Source organism: Maniola jurtina, chromosome 8 (genome assembly GCF_905333055.1).
Source record: "Maniola jurtina chromosome 8, ilManJurt1.1, whole genome shotgun sequence".
In the NCBI taxonomy this organism is placed as follows: domain Eukaryota; kingdom Metazoa; phylum Arthropoda; class Insecta; order Lepidoptera; family Nymphalidae; genus Maniola; species Maniola jurtina.
The window spans coordinates 2,476,566-2,498,234 of NC_060036.1; the positions used below are offsets into that span (position 1 = coordinate 2,476,566).

General features: G+C 34.7%; 1 protein-coding gene and 1 pseudogene across 1 annotated transcript in view; one reads left to right on the forward strand and one right to left on the reverse strand.

The window, feature by feature from the left end:
* Window positions 1-21,669, forward strand: part of LOC123867610 (facilitated trehalose transporter Tret1-like) — a 122,027-nt gene that overhangs the window by 67,096 nt on the left and 33,262 nt on the right. The gene's annotated exons all lie outside the window — the stretch shown is intronic.
* Window positions 1-21,669, reverse strand: part of LOC123867693 — a 70,914-nt pseudogene that overhangs the window by 23,156 nt on the left and 26,089 nt on the right.

Genomic DNA, 21,669 nt, shown 5'->3' on the forward strand with positions numbered 1-21,669 from the left:
GTCACCAATCAACCATGTACCATATAATATCAAGCAAAGGAATTACAAAGTACAGCAAAACTAGTATTTTTATCTATTCAAAAACTCGGTGATTCACAAATTCAGCTGGCGTCGGTTTTAACAGATAATGTTACCTAAAATGCTGTTTGGGAAAGATCGGTACACCATAAAAAAAAAGGTACCTACCTGCCTCGCCATCTGTCCTCCGGAGGCAGCGTGTATTCCATTGTCTCGTTCAGGGTATTTTAGTAGGTAGATGAAATTTAGCTGTTACTCGAAAGTATCCTCGACAAGGTCCCTTTAAGGTGTCTTTAGCCTGGGATTCGAACCCAGCCAACCCTATTATCTTTAGTAGTGGAGAGCATTCTTGGTATATTAGTACTAATCGTTTTGTGATAATAAAAGTATAAGGAAAAACCATCGTGAGAATTTCACATAATGGTATAAAATACCATATGATGAAGGTAAACTTGATCGAGAGTTCTCTATGAAGTCCGCGCTCAGTAGTGAGCCGGTGAAAGCTGTTCATGTTGATGAAGACGATGTTTATACCGCGGTAGCTAGTAGTTTATAGCACACCACCTTATTTTAGCTATTGAGTAATTTTTCTACCAAATCTATAATTGTAACGACAAGTGTCATTCCATCAGACTGCATTAGACTGCTAATTCAATTTTATTCCCTATTTAATGCTGAATAAGAGCTAGTATTATAAATAGGTGCACTGCTGAAAAAAAAACCTAACCTAATTTTTACTTAATAATAGGAATTGTGATTGGTAAATAGGTCATATGAGAAAATCTTAATATTGGAGCTCAAGTTAGTTCGATACATGGTTTCTTCGTATCTTTGGCTTTGTTAATATTACAATACGATAGTCTAGCCTCCAAACAAATTGAATCTCCATTATTAAATGTCTAGGAAAATGTATCTAAATATAGCAAATAAAAGATGATAGTTATACCCAAGTGCATTTATTTCTGGTAAATAATTGTTTATTTACTCATACAGTTGAGTATTTAGAAAAAAAGAAGAGAAACTGAATTTATTATTTAGACTGGGAATTAAGTAACTTTATTACATTAATTAATTCCCGGCCGAATATTTGCTTCCTAAGCCATACTAATTATTGAAAGGGAAAAGCAAATATTCAAACAAAAAAACCCTTTCGGCTTTATATAATATTATGTACACCATTTTATCTAAAATACACACATGCCCACATAATCAATAGAGATATTATCTATAATTCTTACTTCTATAATAAAGTAAATTTTAAGGACACACATTATGCGTAAATTATAATATATTCATTATTTATTCTAGATATATTTGAATCCTAGTTCCACAAAGAGAAATGTCCCATTTCTATAATTTTGGATGCAAATCTAATAGTTATACACAATATTGTAACACCTCCTAATATCCAAATAATAATATCATCTCTAATTTAGTTTGTAAAATAATTCTTTACTCAAGATTTTTGGAACTGATTTTCAAATAATCTAGTTTAAAATTAAATGTAAATTAGTACATCACCATATATCAGCTTCTGCTGGCCCGGATACACACTATTTTATTCTATTTATAATTTTTCTATTATTAACTATACAATTGCAATATATTTCTACACTTAATTAATATTCACTGTTAGGCTCTACTGCACGTTGAGCCAGACCTCAATCGAATGTCCCTCTCGGTCCCCCAGTGTAGACTTAAAACGTCCACACGGATATCTTTTGTTCACGCCCATGATCTGAAATGAAAAAAAAACCAGCGAAATTTCGGTTTCTGATTGGTTCACTCTTGCGCACAGAATTACCCTGGCTGATGGCTAATTGGCTGAAAATAAAATGTATTTCGAACATCCCTTAATGGGCCGTACCTTTTGCTTTCTCACGCTCTTGCCTTGCCTAGACCACTCGCATAACACGTGATTACAATTTTGTACACTTGTAGAGATTTCTAAGTTAAAATTTACGACTTTTATCTAATTTATGACCGACCCTAACGCAATTTAGCTTTAGAGCAATTTATTTTGCCCTTTTGTTTTTTATACTTCCTTTCCTACAATTACTCAGAATCTTAACTAATTTATTTCTTTTCGTGCGAGATTTTTGTTTTTAAGAGCAAGGCTTCAAATTTCCGACAGTCATAAAACCGTATGACGGATGGCAAGGCCATCTCAATCTCATTAGCTTGAGCTTTCTTTGTCCTTTAATATCTACGTGGAAAAGTCCATTTTAACCGGTAACGTGGTAAAGTCATTTAAAATTCGAACGTTACGAACTATGGTCTATAGATGGTATCTAATTCAATAGTTTGTCTCGCGCCAAAATAACAACTTTAGTCTTGCATAACAAATAACTATTCATCGTCCAGAGCAACTTTGGTAAAGCGCGTACAGCAGAAGCTCACGAAGGCCTTGAATAAAGCGTTCTACGCCGGAACCGTAAACTACCTAACTTTTAAAGACGATTTTTTTAATCAGCTAATTCAATGACGAGCTGATTCGCTAACTCAGTGATTAACACTGAATTATAACCACCGAGCCCATGTGACAATTATTTTTGATCCATTGAAGGTTTTCTATGAAAAATTATTTTAGTATCACTCAGTGAAGCAGCAACGTAGAGCCAGCCAATGTCAAATAAGATTTTCCTCACTAGTGAATCACCTCGCAGAACTAGTTCTAAACGAATTTCTCTAATGTGTTTCTTGTATATTCGGTAAAAGTTTCCAAAGAATGAAAAAATACAAAATCAAATTTTCGTTAAATCTTTATTATAATATTTTTTGTATTATTTTATTTATTATAAAAACTCACATTTACAAAATGTTTAAACGAGAATATTCTTTTTGGCATAGAGTATCCAATAACAATGCTTTAGTTTCAACTAATTAATTTCTCTAAAAATTTAGCATTTTTAGAGAAATTATTATTTTTAATTTAATTTCAAGCTGCTGTACTGAATTTATTTACTATAATATACTTTGGTGTTTACTATAAATTAATCAATAAATTAAATAAATAAACGTTAAAAATTCAACTATTTGAAAATATGAGCAGCCAAAGCTAATAAGAGCAAAGTTAAGGATGCTGTGACTGCGGGTGACGAGCTTCGTATTGCTAAGACGACATCGACGGCCACTCTGCTGCCCCATTCTATATTGTCCATTGCCGTGCGTATGACGCCCACCCCTGCACTGAACGATCCTGCCAGTGGCACTTGATTGGTGTACAGCCACGTTTGAAACTGAAACATAAAAAGTTAACTGAAAAATACCATATTCTAAACGTTCTCTTAACCGAATTTCAAATACGGCATCCTTCCTAACGACAACCTAGCCAACTACTAGTTTTTGTTCAACTATTTATATCAACTGTTGCGCAAACATAAACATAACATATCGATTCAATAATAATTCAATAGTAATTTTTAAAACCACTAATGTTAAAAAATATTGTAATAATCACATAACTATATTATATTAATAATAATAAAATTAATCGGTGGAGAATAATTGAAGATGAATTCAATATATCTTTTACAGACATTAAAAATTAAAAAAAACTACCTACTATCTATCCATTAGTAGAATATTTTCATATGCTCTTGATGACCATAGTTATTTTAATCAAGACACCAGTTAAGGAGATTAGTTTGTAGTGTCCGTTTTACTAAAAACTCTTACGTGTTTTGTGTTAGCTTTTCTAAATTTCGTGGCATTAAACCTATAGTTAAAAACAATAATTGGTGTTTGTAACAAATTAACTAATTGTGTACTTACTTCAGCAATATCTGTATAATCAGTCAAGTAAGATGCTAGTGCATTTATTGATATAGACAGTCTAGCTTCACCGCCATACCTAAACAAAAAACACAAGTGAAGATTATTATCACAATATTTTCTCATTGAAAATTATTACTTGAAGATAGCTGAATTGACTGAACCTTGACCATCTGCTGTTTGATAAATCGCGAAGTATCAACTCAATCACATACATAATTTTAAAAAATTACAGTAATTTCAAAGTAAGAAGTAACTTATCAAATACCATGTTTAGTACCAATAGAAAAATAATTTTAATTGTCTTCAATTACATAAATATTTACTCAGACTCGTTAACTTAGTGTTCATCACTGAATAATTATAGCCGCGTAGGTCATTCGACATTTATTTTTACCCCATTGTAAGTTTTCTACGAAAAAAAATCACTAATTATAAGTGCGAAAGTGGTTTGCTTGTCAGTTTGTCCTTCAATCACGTCGCAACGGAGCAACGGATCGACGTTGTTTTTTTGCATGAATATGGTTACAGACCTGGAGAGTGTCATTTATGTTAATTTTTTTTCCCTGGATAATAAAAGAGTTTCCACGAGATTTTTAAAACCTAAATCTACGCGGTTGAAGTCACGGGCATCAGCTAGTATTTTAAGAGGGGTCTCTCCGTCACTCGCTCCATACAAAAGTAGTTCGCCTCTCATTGGAACACTAACCAATCATACTCAATGAAATTTTGTAGAAACGTTCCGGGAACTAATATCTATGTGTGTGGTTTTCCAGATTTCCGTTGAAGTATTCGGTTTCAAAGTTACCCGGTCTTAAAAATTCACATACAAATCTTTGAGCCCCTGTAATTTTAAAACTACATATTTTTAGAAAAATCTAAAACACCACAGGCACAGATATAAGTTTCTAAAATATGTCTGCAAAATTTCATGGACTTTGGTTGCTTAATATTCAAATGAAATTGGGGCTACGATTGTATGGAGTAAGTGACGAATAGAGCCCTGTTAATATCACTCAGTCAAGCAGCAATGTCAAATGAGCTCGGTGGCTATCATTCAGTGCAGGCAAAGCACTGTTCACTGTGAGTGTTTGAAACTATTATTTTATTATTTGTTTTAAAATAAGTAAGAAAGCAGAACCTAGGAGAACCAAAGAGACGGCGCGCGGCTTCAGCTCGACCTTCAAAAACTTTGTGTGCCTGACACTACCAGCTCAAAAAAGCTGTTAGTCTTCAAATGATGGGAAATATCTTTAGATAGCCTTTTCAGAAAATTTTTGGGGTGCTGACTAGGTACGAAAATAAAATTCATTTTGACACATTTCTTTCAAATCCAAGTTGGTGGTGATGATGCATGTCCATTTTAAAAGTTTCTCGGGCTGTTGATTACAAAAATGACATGAAGAATAAAAGTTGGAAATAATACTTACGCCTTCCTCATTTCTTGATAATTTTTATATAAAAAGTCAAGCACAATCTTTAGATTCTCTTTATTGCCCAGAAGAGCATAGCTAAATGCATTTGTTCGGTCATGGATTCTTATTTTGTCGTTATGCATCGATTGGAATAGGTAGCTGAAAATATAATAAACATTAACCTACTTTAGGAATTGAGATAAGGATGTTCGCTAACTTGATGAAACATAGAATAGAATAGAATAGAATAGATTTTTATTCAAATAAACTTTTACAAGTGCTTTTGAATCGTCAAATAATTTACCACTGGTTCGGAATGCCGTTCCTACCGAGAAGAACCAGCAAGAAACTCGGCGGTTGCTCTTTTCAATTGTGCAATTTACAATAATATTCTATACTATACAAGCAATTGCAGACCCGCGCATTGCTGGAGCGAGTCAAATCCATGCTTTTTTATCATTTACATAATCTTCGATTGTGTAATATGCTTTTGCCAGGAGCATACTTTTAATGGATTTTTTAAACTTTGGTAAAGGCAAGTCTAATATTGACTGTGGAATTTTATTATAAAATATTACACTCATTCCCACAAATGACTTTCCCACTTTTCTGAGGCGGAGCTGTATTTCTGCTCCTGCTTCTGCTCGGAGCTGAGCATACAGCTGTATTTCTTGTAGGTACTTTTAGTAGAAACGAACGTATCTCTTGAGATAAAGAAATAATTTGATGTCTGTGTGAAAAGTTATGACAATTGTACAAAGAAAAAAAATTGCTAAGAAAAATATCTTTTGTCTAGTCTGACAATAGTAGGTATTAACCGCACTTCAAAGCGCAGAGGTGTGTGACTGATAAAATTACAAATCCACTAACTCTGTCAATGAAACACTATCCTTCGTGCATGCAAGGGTGCGAAGCATAACAACCATGTCAGCCGTGTTCTGAGAACTGTTGTATCTTTCGAAAAGGAAGTTGTAGTCAGAGGCATTGCCTTGACGGAGACCAGTGCAGTAGACGTAGCGACGAGCATTCTTAGGAACTCTGAAACGTGAATTATATAAATATTGTAGTTAGCACTTCCTAGGAACAGAAAAAAGTTTTAGTAATGTACTAGTAGGTACTCTACTTCCCTTCAAATGTCTCTTAGAAAAATAACATAAAGCTCTATATCCAAATTTAACGCATGGAATTAGAGTACAAATGTGTGATTTGTGGTAGACGCTCCAGTGAAGTACCTAATATAAATTCGAAATATTAATCGAGTGTTAAATCTAATACTATATAAATCCTCAATATATAGATTACCGAATTAAATTTATTGCTTTGACTATGGGAAACTTCTCCTTTTTTGTAAATGGGGTAAAATATTATTATAATAATAATTATATAAAAAATATACTCACAGATTGTTAGGGTTAGATTTAAAGGTTGCCCATTTATTAAGGCTGTCACTAATGCAACCCTCATGGCCAAGATCGCAGGCGTAGTTTAGGATTTGCATTCTATTTTGAATGACGGAAACTGTGTCATTGGCCTTTTGATCGTAACCCAATTGCTTAATAGCCCCACCAAGTAGGTCCAGAATGTACGCCTGTAAATAAAATACTTTTTTTAAAATGCGATGTTTTATGACTTGTTACTCAAATTGAAACATTGAAGAATATAGACTAGTAAACGAAAATACATAAATAATATTACATTAAGTATATAACTTTTATACAGTAATGTAATGTGATCTGTTCGCATTGCTTCCGTAATCCGTATGTTTCCCATTGATGAGAGGGTTTGTTTATTCTGAGATGTTTCCGTACGTTTAGTATGGAACTACATATTTTTATATTTTTGTTTATTTAATATTTAAGTAAGTAAGTTTTTTTTTAATTAACTCTGTGATTAAACAAAAGGGACGTAGAATTTTTGCTTTGAACAGTAAAAGTTAAAATTCCAAGAATAAATAAGTACCTACATAATATTTTTAAGTAATTTACGTTATTATGTTCATCAAATCCCTTAATTTCAATTATACTATACAGTAGATATGGAAATACATTGACAAATAACAAAATAATCGCCTGCATAGTTTTGTTTGTAGGCATAAGCGCAATTCATTAATTTTTTTAATAAAAAATAGCGAGCAAATGAGCAGGCGGGTCACCTGGTATTACGTGTTTACCACCGCCCATGAACATCTGCGGCACCAGAGAAACCGCAAATGCGTTGCCAGCTTTTCAAGGATTTGACGAATGATGGCTTAAGACTCACACTAAATTCCTCATGAGCTGCAGGCAAATGTTCCAGTCTACTTCTGATCCAGTCCAGCTGAGCCAAAGCTCCGTTCCACACGTAATAGTCGCTCTCGTCCTTCAGAAACGACAGCACGTCGAACACGCGATTTACTTTCATTTTGCCAGCACGGAGGAAAAATAAAACGTCATTTACAATCTAAAATGGAAAATCAAACAGTGTTGTACCTTTCCAGTATTTTTTATTTAAACTTCCGTAAGTTTATCATCATCATCGTCATTATCAACCGATAAACGTCCGCTGCTGGACATAAGTTTCTGGTCCCTACAAGAGACCTACGTCCAGCAGCTACACGCCACGGTCAAAACAAAACAAAAACTTTAATGCTATGCTTGTCGTAAGAGCAATTACCTGAGATCTGCTAAGTTTATGAATAACATTTCTGTCTCTTCGTAGTTGTGATGCGATCATTTCCCAATTGTGGTCATCATAGTTCACTCGGTATAAACCTAAAAAATGACAAAAATTCTACTATGTACTGTTTCAAGGAATCCATATCTAAGTACGTTCCATCCATACTAGTATTATCAATGCGAAAGTGTTTTTTGTTTGTTACTTCAATCCGCAACTTCACCAACGATTTAACGGTACCAAGCTAAAAAATATTTAGAGATTATCAACGGATTGAAAAAAACTTAAGCTGATGTAGACAAAATTGTTGGCTCAGATATATTATAATGGTTCAACCCGGGCGACTAGTTATTAGCGGCAGTAATTTATAAAATAATGTATTTACCAGACTGTTGGAGATTAAAAACGACCCAATAATGGCCAGGCTCATTCTGAATAGTTGCATTTCTAGCAGATAGGACCATAGTTGGCTTCAGATTGGCGAAGTTGGTGCTGCCTCCGTGTGTCCAAGTGATTGGGATATGCCAAAGATGATTTGGTGGAGTTCCAGACAATTGGAAGCGTTCCTGGATTTAGAAATAATAAAAAATACATCGGATACTTATCAGGTGCAGGTGGCAATTATTTTGTGATGAAAAAATACAAGGAATATTATAAGAGAAGTTTATAATATTTTTGTCATAACCTTAAGTTTATTCATTGGGTAGCCCTAAGACTCCATTGTTATGAATGTAACTTTGCATGTAAATTCATCATATTTTACGGCGGTTAGGATGGCAAACGTGGGAATAATTGACAAATTACCTAAAGTTTTGTAAAGTTACGCTCAGGGTTCATACACAGAGTAACGGTACATAACAGAGGTTCGACGAAGCCACCTCGACAGAGCAATCGTGCGGTAACCGGCAACAAGCGTCCCGGGATCTCCATAGTAATGCCGGGACATTTACCACGAGATCAAAGTGGTCGGACTACTGTGTCTCTTTACACTGTGGTTCAGAGGCCCTACTACCACTGCTTAAAGTAATAATGTTTCAATATTGGTTTTGTATGAAAATATCGAATGAATATTAAAACATTACTAGGTACTTTAAACGATGTTAGTAAGGTCCCAGGTCGTGTCAGTTAGGGTGAGGCCATTCTGTGTAACATCCCGAGTCAAATAACATTATAACTCTATAGACGTCTCAGTTTCTAAAATAAAATCTTACCTGAGATATACTGATGAGACCAGTTCTCATATTGACATCAACATTGAGGACTGGCGATCCAGGATTCTGTATCCAGCTGTCAAGGATATCACCAATGTCCAGGTTGGGATAGGTGGTTTGGAACGTGGCATCTTCTGCTACTGCTTTCCTTAGAGCGTTGTACATATCTATTGGGTAACCAATACCGTAGGCACTGAAAGAAAATCATTTTTGTTTTTGTATTATAATTAAATTAAGTAATTAATAAAGTAAAAAATAAGTAAGTAAGTATGTATTGGCCGTATACGTTTAATCTAATTAGTAAAGTTTTTATCCAAGCGCTCGTAACGTACGCGTCGGGGGACTGCTAAAGGTAACAGAAACAGCTTAGAAAGCCATCTGTTTTTTACCGGACTACGGCAAAGCCGAAAGGATAGACAGAATAGTTTCTGTTATCTTTACCGGTCCCCCTACTCAACGAACGCTTGGATAAAAACTTTTCTAACACCCCTCTTTTTGGGTCGGGGGTTAAGAGGGGTCTCTCCGTCACTCGCTCCATACAAACGTAGTTCGTCTCTCATTGGAACACTAACCAATCATACTCAATGGAATTTTGTAGAAACGTTCCGGGAACTAATATCTATGCCTGTGGTTTTCCAGATTTCCGTTAAAATATTCGGTTTCAAAGTTACGCGGTCTTAAAAATTCACATGCAAATTTTTGAGCCCCTGTAATTTTAAGGCTACATAATTTTAGAAAAATCTAAAACACCACAGGCACAGATATTAGTTTCTAGAATATATCTGCAAAATTTCATGGACTTTGGTTGAAATTTTTGAAATGAAATTGGGACTACGATTGTATGGAGTAAGTGACGGAGAGAGCTCTGTTAAAAACAATTCCTTACACTAACTACTAGGTACTGAAATACCTAAACAGAATGCGCAAAGGAACTCTTCCGACGCCTCTGCTTTAGTTGTATGCAACAAAAATAATCTAAACCTGTGGCTATAGAGTCAGTACACTTATATTTTACAAGCTAATGCCCGCGACTGCATCTGTGTGGATTTAGTTTTAAAATACCGTGGGAACTCTTTGATTTTCCGGGATAATAAGTAGATAGCCTATGTGCAAGTCTTTGACTATACCCAACAAAAAATCACACCGACCGCTGCTCCATTGCAGCGTGATTGAAGGACAAACCAACAAACCAACACACTTTCGCATTTATAACATTAAATAATGAAGCGATAGAGATTAATTTTTACAGACTCACTTATCTTTCAAGTAATATCTTAAAGCGTTCCTGAAAGTCGTGTAGCCGACCAAATGTTCGATAGTCCTTAAGACGGAAGCGCCTTTGACGTAACTCGTGGTACTAAAGTGCGATGAGATTGACGGATTGTCGGTGACACCCGTCCAGTTCATTGGATTAACACTTGGACTGGCGTCAGCGCCTAAAGCTCTTTGTACTTGGTTTAGAATAAAGCGATCATCCAGTTCCAGAGCCGGATCAGCCTGAAAGAGTTTTCTGATTAGTACATATCACCAATAATAGGGATCATTTTTACTTTGAAAGCCTGCCAGCTATTTATAATACGGGGGCGATGATACCCAGCGAAGCAGGTTCGAATTCTGTTGGTTCTGCAATTGTTGATATGTATTTAAAAATTATTTAGTGATTTCCTTGAAATGTACATAAAAACACTATCATAAAAAATAAATAGTATATAAAGCAAATGAGTCATTTTTGTGCACCCTCAAAATACCTCCGCTGCTATTCGCTGACCTCATATCACGGTTAGATGGGTACGGGCAGAAGACCACTCATCGTCGCAAATGTCAACAATAACTGTACAAAGTTTTAAGTCAATAAACTGAAGGATGCGCGAACGCATAGAATACAAACACACGGACTTTCGTTTTTATATAAATACGAATACAATAAACATCCAGATAAAGATGACTGTCTTCCATGGACCGCTGAAATTACAGGCTAAAGGAATAATATTGATGTATTAAATTAGTCCAGCATTTGTTCAATAAATAATTACCATGTGTGCGCCAAAGTGCTCAAAGTAACTTGCAAAAGACTCATTCAGCCATAAGTTACTCCACCAGAAACAAGTCACTAAATTACCAAACCATTTATGGGCCAGCTCGTGGGCCACAATGGTGGCCATAAATATTTGGTCCAAAATATTAGTATGGTCGTCATCATACAGCAAGTAAGCTTCTCTGAAAAAGTTATGATGGAAGTAGTGAACTACTTGTAACGAAAAGATTTTTTGAAATAGGTATAGATAATATTATTTTGTTAATTGATAATGATAACAATAGCTACAATACATAGCCTGTAAAGACAAATCAGATTTTAACAATAAATTATAATTAATTATGCTATCTTATCACATTTTTAATAGGTCAATATAATTTTTCATATTGATTAACGATACTTACCTATAGTTCACCATTCCCCAATTTTCCATAGCACCGGATGGAAAATCAGGTAACGCAATATGGTCATTTTTCATGGGTTGCCCTTGACCCATATCATAGTACTTTACATCGAAATATTCATCCATTCCATTGGTAATCTTTTTGCCCATATCTGCAGCATATGCATGTTGACTGGTAACACCTGGACGGGAAATTATTTGGAAGGGCTTGCCTTCAGTAGCGCTAGTGTTGGTGGCTACAAAATCACTGACGTGGAACGCGATGAGGTATGAGGAAATAACTGGAGTTCGTCGAAAAGTCTCGCGAATACGGCCTGGTGCTATCCTGTAAATGTAAAACATCATCAATCATCAATACTTTAATCGAATCATCAGTAGTGTAAACTGTAGTTTTTTTAATTCCTATACAATTTAGCCCTTGACTGCGATCTCACCCGTTGGTAAGTGAAGATGCAGTCTAAAATAGTAGCGGGCTAACAGGGAAGGGGTATGGCAGTTTCATTAAAGCCCATAAACCCCTGGTCGGTTTCTACACAGCATCGCACCGGAACGCTACATCGCACGGCCTTGTCGGACGGTGGTAACTAGCCAAGGCCGTAGCCTCCCACGTGCTCCCACTAGACCAGACCAGAGACGATTTAGAAAATATTAGAAACTCTCAAACTGCCCCTGGCGAGAATTAAGCGCAAGACCTCCCACATATAACCATACATAAGACCCCACACATAAGACCACAGCGCTCATCACACCGCTGCCATCATTCAAATACGATTGAAATTAATAAGCTTTAAAGATACTAAATAAAATATATAGATGATATACTTACACTTCTGTTTTTTCGATAGCCATGTTAGAAAAAGTGGGATTAAGCGATGAATCGCGTGTAATAGAAATCGTAAATGGACATTTGAATTGAGGTTCGTCAAAACATGGGAAAGCTTTTCTTGCATGGTAGGGCTGAAACTGTGTAGTGGCATACTCGCTGCAAATAAATAAATAGCTTATACAGCCTGGCCTAGACATGTTTGTAAGTCATTAGCAATAAGCACATAACATAAACTTAGCATTATATTGTATCTAGAGTAAGAGATCAGCGTTCATGTTCATCAAATGATTAAAAAATAAACGATATGAATTTATTAGGTAACCCTTACCGATTACACAATGTATGTAGGTACTTTTCCCTATAGCCAGAAATCATACACAATTTATAGATAGGTACATTTTAGAATGATAGAATATTCTTACCGGCGTATATTACCAGCGTAATAATAGCCTTTGTAAAATCCGCGGTCATGAGGATTCTCATTGATTTGTCCTGCGTAGTCGATTGTTATTGTATAACGACCAATAGCTAAAGTGGACGCAAAATTTATTTTTAATATCTCATAGTAGTTATCTGTTTCGAATGAATTTGGAGTCTGCAGTATTACCGGCCGATCGTTGGCGTCTATAACAGTTACAGCATTGACGGAAACTACATTTTGATGAATGACAATTTGAGTAAGATTTTCTTTCGTCTGAAAGAAGAAAAAAATATATAAATGTGCGGCGTTTAAGTGGTAATTGTTTAGGGGTTATAAAACGTCGGGTATCGATCCGAGGGTTGTAAGTTCTCTCTGGACACATGCCTCTAATTTTCCCCAACTATTAAATAGGTACCTATCGCTTGCTTTAACGGTGAAGGTAAATATCGTGACGAAATCGGTGGACATGTCTGAAACCTTGCCATAATGTTCGATGTGTGAAGTCTGTCGTGCAGTACTTGATTAGCATGGTAGACTGGCCATAGTCCTTTCCTATTTTGTATCTAGTCATTCTGTAATCTACCGGTAATGGGTTGATGATGATGAGTCTTGTGTATTTTATTTTTAACCCCCGACCCAAAAAGAGGGGTGTTATAAGTTTGACGTGTGTATCTGTGTATCTGTGTGTCTGTGTATCTGTGTATCTGTGTATCTGTCTGTGGCATCGTAGCGCCTAAACGAATGAACCGATTTTAATTTACTTTTTTTTGTTTGAAAGGTGGTTTGATCGAGAGTGTTCTTAGCTATAATCCAAAAAAATTGGTTCAGCCGTTTAAAAGTTATCAGCTCTTTTCTAGTTTTCTTGTAGAAAAGAAGGTTAGATAACCGTTAGGTTCATAATATTATGTCAATTGACAAATGTCAAGCTGTCAAGATGGACGTTGCCTAAATACATAATTATTTATTTGAAAATGATGTTTTGGAAAACTCAGATACTTTAGATCGTAGGCGCGGAATAGTCCAAGAAAATCAGTTCAGCCGTTTGAAAGTTATCAGGTCTTTTCGGTCTTTTCTAGTTACTGTAACCTTCACTTGTCGGGGGTGTTATAAATTTTTAATTTACACTTGTATGCTAATAAAGAAAAAGAAATCTGTCAAATTGTATTTTTAAAGATCATCAACGAAAAATATTTAAAAATTTACTTTAATAATGTATTATTTGAAAATATTAAAAAATGATATCTAGGTATATAATTATTATCTAATGAATGCTACTTATAAACAACGATATTATCTATCTTATCTGAGCAAAGTAATGCCGTCAGGGATAACCGGTTTCGTCAATTATCTTTATATTACAACTATATTATATACCTTTATCTTTAGATTATTACTATTATTGACAATGTTTCAGCACTCTTATTGATTTTATCTTAATCTTTATGATAACATCACTTTATTTAATGCAATAAAGTAATTATGAAAACGCTTGGTTTCATATTATAATCCATACTATTTAACCGACTTCCAAAAAAGGAGGAGGTTCTCAATTCGTCGGGATCTTTTTTTTTTATGTATGTTCCCCGATTACTCAAAGACCCCTGGACCAATTTGGAAATTTTTTTTTTGTTTGAAAGGGTATACTATGCAGGTGGTCCCATATAAATTTGGTGAAGATCTGATGAATATCTTCGGAGATGGAGAACAGAACTCCTCAATGGATAAGAGCAAATTGCTCGCGATCACTGTCATAGCTTAGTAAACAGTAGGGTTTTAACTGGGCATAGCATATTATAGTACAGTGGGGCCACTAAAAATTGTGAAATAAAAAAATTTCAAAAGAAAAATAAAACCGACTTCAAAAACCAAAAACACTAAAAAGTAGAAAATAATTTTTGTTTAGCTACACATGTAATGTACCTAGGTATGAAGTCGGGCGAGCTTCACTCTTGGATTTCTAATTTTGTTTTAATATGCTCGCTCGACTTCATACCTTGGTACATTACATGTGTAGCTAAACAAAAATTATTTTCTACTTTTTAGTGTTTTTGGTTTTTGAAGTCGATTTTATTTTTCTTTTGAAATTTTTTTATTGTAATATTCGGAATGTTTCTAAAGGTCCCCTTACATACATTTCATCAATCAAATTAGATTGATCATAAAATTAGTTTGGTTAATAGATCGATGTAGTTGCGTTTTCCCACAACAGATACCTACTTAATAATTAATTTTTTTTTGTTGATTGCTTTAAAGGTAAAATCATATAGTTTAATCGATCATAGATTTGATAAAATTTAAACACAGTTTAAAGATTGTCGTTTCTGCAAAACGATCGAAAGTGATCTCTTGGTAACTCTTGCTAACATAGTTATCCGTCAATTTCACTTCCGAAAATTACTAATATTAAAACCCCTTATAACTAATTGAATTTTAAGTTATAATAAAAAGAAAAAGTGATTTCCTACTTATTTGAAAACCAGCGTTCCGGCTTGCTGCAGCTTTGTAGTGAGTGGGGAACTTTATTTATTCCACGTTGATTACAATAGTATTATGTAATTTACTTGCTTTCTTGTGAGTGTAAGTATTCATTATTTCATGGATAAATGAAATGTTTATCTATCTATCTGAACTCGAATTTAATGCAACTATAATAAAGTTTAATCGCTTACCTCAACCTCAACTTGAATTACACCATTAAATCTAGACTCAGATAAATAAACATCAAGGTCTACGATGAAATTCGTAGGTTGCACGTTGTCCTTCAGTCTGTATTTAGGTGTGTCTACATTGGTAGTGTAACCAATGAATTCAAAGTCTTGTGGAAATTCTCCAGGTTCTGTACGAACTAAGCCAATGAGTAGGCACAGTAGAGTCGTGACCTTCATTTTGAGTCCTAAAAAGTAGGTTAAAATTCTTACTTTACATAGTAGTCGTATCAATTCAGCAATTTTCCTGTTTTAATTAAAACAGCAACGATTTTGATGATTCTTATTGATTTGCTTGTTTTGCCGACTATTGAAATTAGAAACAAAACTGGACGTTAATTTTTAATAATAAAATAAATGAAGAAACAATGTCTGTATATTATTTATTGACTTTCAATATAATTCGATTTCATTTAAATTTTATAATATTTTTTTAACTTACTCATAGTGGTCACGATGGCATCAATTGTCCAACTAATGCTCAACTTTTTTTTTGTAACACAATTTTTTTATCACTAATCGCTCTTTTTATCACTGGAGTACCAAAAAGATTAATTTTAATAAATAAAATATCTATAACGCCAAAAGGTAATACATATAGTTTATTAAGATCTTATTAGTAGGTAGTAAGGTAATATTCATCAAACTTTTACCATTGTAGAGAATTTATTTTTTAAGGATCATAATCCTAACTCATCAAGTACCTACCTGTATGTATTTAGCATTCCGGTACGACACCGCATAGAAACCGCTAAAGAGTACCTATCTATACATATAATAAAATTGTAGAAAAGTGGTGTCTGTACATTGGAAATATATAAAAAAAAGTAGCAGGGGTTGTTATTATATCGATGCCGAACCCGAAATTGTAATTAATTTTTTTTGACTCTTTGTCTGTTTGTCTGTGTGTTTGTGCACGCTAATATCAGAAACGGCTTATTCGATTTAGATACGGTTTTCACTAATATATTGTAGTAAGCTTCACTTAACATTTAGTGTTTATTTCATGTCAATCACACTAATATTATAAAGGAGAAAGTTTGTATGTTTGTGTGTGTGTGTGTGTGTGTGTATGTTTGTTACTCCTTCACGCAAAAACTACTGGACGGATTGGGCTGAAATTTAGAATGGAGATAGATTATACCCTGGATTAGCACATAGGCTACTTTTTATCCCGGAAAATCAAAGAGTTCCCACGGGAATTTTAAAAACCTACATCCACGCGAACGAAGTCGCGGGTATCAGCTAGTCGGTTCATAAATAAAAAAAGTTATGTCAATTTAAAGAATCACGGCGAACATTTTTAACGTACAGAGTATATGCTGCCCGAAAAATCACTATTCCACGCGAACGAAGTCGCGGGCACAGCTAGTTGGTTAAATAAAACTGCTATATCCCTTCCAAGTTTAGCTCACTTCCACCTTAAACTGCGTCATCACTTACCATCAAGTGAGATCGCAGTCAAAGCTTACTAATTGTTGTGGAATAAAAATGTATACGTATATATTCTTAACTAGACGATGCCTGCGACGTTGTCCGCGTGGACGTAGATTTTTAAAAGTCGCGAGGTTACTCTGATTTTTCAGAGTACAGACCATGTCCGTTTCCGGGATTTAAGCGTTAACATCGCCAAAGGGATAGGCCGTGAAAAGGTAGGTAATAGATACATTTGCATTTATAATATTAGTATGGACTTGTTAGGTTGCCCCGGTTTCGCACGGAGGGAGACGGGGGCTACTTAATTCTATAGGGGGCTTTTATACTACTATGAGAACCATATCGAGATTCTTGGATTCAAGAAGAACCGGATACAGTGCGTTGATATCAATACCAACAATATTTCCTTGATACAGGATCGCGATATCGCGTATCTCATAATAATATTGATAATGTTACAGGCTCGTTACAGGCCTCATAGACAATAATACTTCTTAATAATATTAGTGGGTAGGTATAGGTAGTATAGATTGTAGGTTAAAGAATATAACTGTTGTAAGTATACTTTCTCTTGTTTATTCGATGCTAGAAAATAAAAATAGCCGAAATATTACATTGGTGTAATTCTGAGCATGATACTACGAATGGGATAATTTTATTAATCAAAATAATATGTTAACTCGTATGGAATCTCATGTCGTGAATGCGTTTCTGTAAGAATATTCATTTGCTTTTTGATTTTATGTGTCAATAATAATTGATTTATTTAACCACATTCACCAAATACATGTTCTCAAGTACCTAACACAAAAACAAAGTTTTTGCAACATTTGATAACAAACATATGTACAAAACTCTTATTACTAACTAACTATTAGCACTTAGAATTTACGCTACGAAGCTTGCAGTCATGGTGGCAATAAGAGTTATTATGCTCAGTGTTGTCATGCTTGCACCAGAGCCACCATCACTTCCACCTTCTCCATCTCCAGCTTCATCACCATCCTCTTCATGGCCACCATCGCCACCATCGTCAATGCCATCAGAAATCTCATCTTCTACATAACCAGTTTCGAAGTATCTTTTGAATTCAGCCACACGGCGTGTCGTCCATGCGAAATTGTTCCTGGTAGCAGCTATTCCATTTATCCCTGTCGTATAAGCTGATCCAAGAAGTTCTCGATTTTGCTCGAGCCACATGGAAAACTGTAACAAAAAAAGGGAATAAAAACCGGTCAACGTATAATATATAACACAATGTACTTTTTATTTCATGGCGGTCGTCTTGAAATTCAGCATCTTGGTTTTTATTATTATCTGTTGCTATAGCGGCAAATACACAGTCTGTGAAAATTTCAGCTCTGTCTACCTGTTACGGTTCATGTGGTTCAGCCCGCTGACAGACAGATGGACGGGACAATGGAGGTAGTAATAATAATAGGTTCCCGTTGGCACCTATCGGGTACGCAACCGTACAAATAGAAATTCATGGATCATTGTATTGTTTTGCATAAGGTCAATAACAAAGCAAAGTGGAATAATCACCGATCATCATGTCTATGGAAAATAATAATTAATTAATATCTGTTACAAATACTACTGTAACTGATGCTGATGTGTATACTTGTCGATAAAGGTATTTAAAAAAAGAGTAACCTGATTCAACTCCTGTTCACGTCTTAACCGAGATACAATGTTGCTAATGGGTGTTGCAGCACTCTCAACTCTGAAACCAGATAATATGATGAAAGCAATATTGTACTGAATACATTTGAAAACATTAATTAACAAGATCTAACGTCCTCGCCCCATGGTCACAGGATTTCAAAAGCAAAAGGCACAAATTGTTTCATGTATGAACTTTTGGCCCTTCTAGGGATCCGCACCAAAATAGTAAAAATTGAACCATTATGGTACGACTTTCTCCGTCCGTCCGTCCGTTCGTCTAGTACAGTCGATTGTTTTAGTAACTATTAAAGCTAACGTCATGAAATTTGGAATAGCTGTATATCATAGTGGTCCCACATCATTGGAATAAAAAAAAACTAGCCAAGTGCGAGTCAGACTCACGCACCGAGGGTTCCGTATTCGGGTATTTTTTTCGACATTTTGTACGATAAATCAACACGTAAATAATTAATTTTAGAATAATTACTTATTCATGAATAAATTTTAATTTATTTTTGTGATAAAACATCAAATTCACGGTTTATAAGGGTTCTGATTTTCCTTTTGATGTACGGAAAAAAAAATTAAAATTATTTTTAGTTCAATTAAAAAAGGGGGAAAATTGGGGTTTGAAATTTCAAATTAAGAGAACTATTCCGAATGGGGTATCATATGAAAGGGTTTAACCTGTACAATACTGTATATTCTAAAATAGATTTTTATATAGTTTTATACAGAATAATGGTTTTTGATTTATCGTGCAAATTGTCAAAAAAATCTTATTTCTATTTCTTGTTCAAATACATAAACAAGTATAAATTAAAAATTTATAATACCCCAGACAAGTGAAGGTTACAGTAACTAGAAAAGAGCTGATAACTTTCAAACGCCTGAACCGATTTTCTTGAATTATAGCTAAGAACACTTTCGATCAAGCCACCTTTCAAACAAAAAACTAAATTAAAATCGGTTCATTAGTTTAGGAGCTACCATGCCACAGATACACACGTCAAACTTATAACACCCCTCTTTTTGGGTCGGGGGTTAATAAAAGTTGTAACGCAGAAAAGCTGCCTCCATTCTGCAATAGACTTGTGAAATACAAAACGTTATACAAAACGCTACTTACCCTTTTATAACTTGATCAATATTTCGTGTCAGCCACTCAAACATTCTCATCGGGTTTTCTGCATTGCCTGATGCTGCTGAACTCCAAGCAGCACTCCAATCTTGGGGTCTCACTACATCTTTCCCAGAAATAATCGCATCTAAGAACTTTTCTAAACTAGCCTGATCACTTGTACAACCAGCAGCATTAATCATGACCACTACCTCACTAGCTAGGTCTTCTTCATCATACTGATCCCAGAAGTAATTGAAATCGTCGGCTGTGCCTTGTCTAAGGCCACTACAATATACCCATGGTCGCATATTGGGAGGAATACTAAAAATCATATCAATTTTGTTGTAGTTGATTTTGAAGCAGGAATACTAAGTGAAATCCAAAAATGATAGCTCGATCATTAAATCAAGAAATAGAGGAAAGTACTCAAATTATAACTATATATATTTCCTAAGTTTGGATGTTTGTTACTCTTTCACTCCACAATTATAGAATCAATTTGGTTGAAATTTGGAATGGCGAAAGGCTTATACCTTGTATACAGGCATATACCTTGTAGGTTTTTATCCGGGAAAATAAAAGAGTTTCCACGGAATTTTCAAAAACCTGTATATCCACTTAAACAAAGTGACGGGTTGCAGAGTGAGCCTCCTCATATACCTTGGAGCAGCTGTACACGAATGAAAAGGAAATATGTAGTGTTGGCCCACAGGCTTAGATCAGGGCACATTCCAGGCAACAAATTCGGATTTCTTATGGGAAAAACATCTTCTCCAAATTGTGACTCCTGTGGAGTCATAGATGATGTATATCATTGGTTGGTGGAATGTGTCCGATTCCAATCAGGAAGAGACCGTCTGGTTGAATTATTAAACTTGAAGAGATTGCAAGTTGGTGTCTTTAATAGCTTATTAGCTAATCCAAATTCTGACGGAGCTTGCAATCTCTTTAGATGGTTTATGATAGGATAGGTTTGTAGGATAAGATGGAATTGTATATATAGATAGAATTGTAGGATAAGATAGGGTACAATTAGGCTGACATGCATAAATGTAAAAGCCTATAAATAAAGGATTAAAAAAAAAAAAAAAAAAAAAAGTGACGGGTAACCATCTACTTTTATCATAAAAATTGGTTTATGGGTAATTGTTGGGTGGACACTGGACATAGTGCTTATAATACCATATTTTTTTATTGTAGTTTTTGTTACAGTGAAGTTAGGGTTAAGTTAATTAAGAAGTTTGGATTTTCTATCTAATTGCTCACAAAGCTCAGCTGCATTAAAACTTACTGTTCGCCCTTTCTCCATCTAGAGAAATTTTCTTTAGCAGCAACCATACATTGAGGGTGACCGATATTGCAGAGGAAAGTAAGGACATGCATACGAAGCAATCCATCCATAAAAGTCTCTCCATCTTTTTCTGCGTAACCGAGGCGGTTGGTTACGGCTATACTAAGTTTGATAGCTTCATCCTGTAGGCACAAGGGGTTTATTAGCTCTAATAATCGCCTACGTCTAATATATTATTTAAGTTATTAGTTTTTAAGACAAAATAATGTAAGGAGTCGACATTTGCCACGGTTCATTATTAAAGTAAGTTTACTAGACTTTTAGAGATTTGGCTTTTTTTAATTTTATTACTCCTGTTACATTGGTAGTTAGTAAGATAATTAATTAATAGTTAATTCATACCTGTAATTTTTGTAAATTTTCACTGTCTGACGCTAATCTACCTAATGCGAAATTGAAACCTGTTATAGCAGCAATCCATGGTGCGTATGCATCTTCAAACTCCAAATATGAAAGAATGTTGAGTACTCTGTTGTAACGCATTACTCCTGCGCGACCGAAATTGAAAAGATCGTCCACGATCTGAAAAAGTTACAATTAATTCATTCAAAAAAGTCTATTAATGTTCATAAATAAATACTAACTTTTTTCGACGACTTCATCCGCTTATATCAATAAACTTTATAGTTT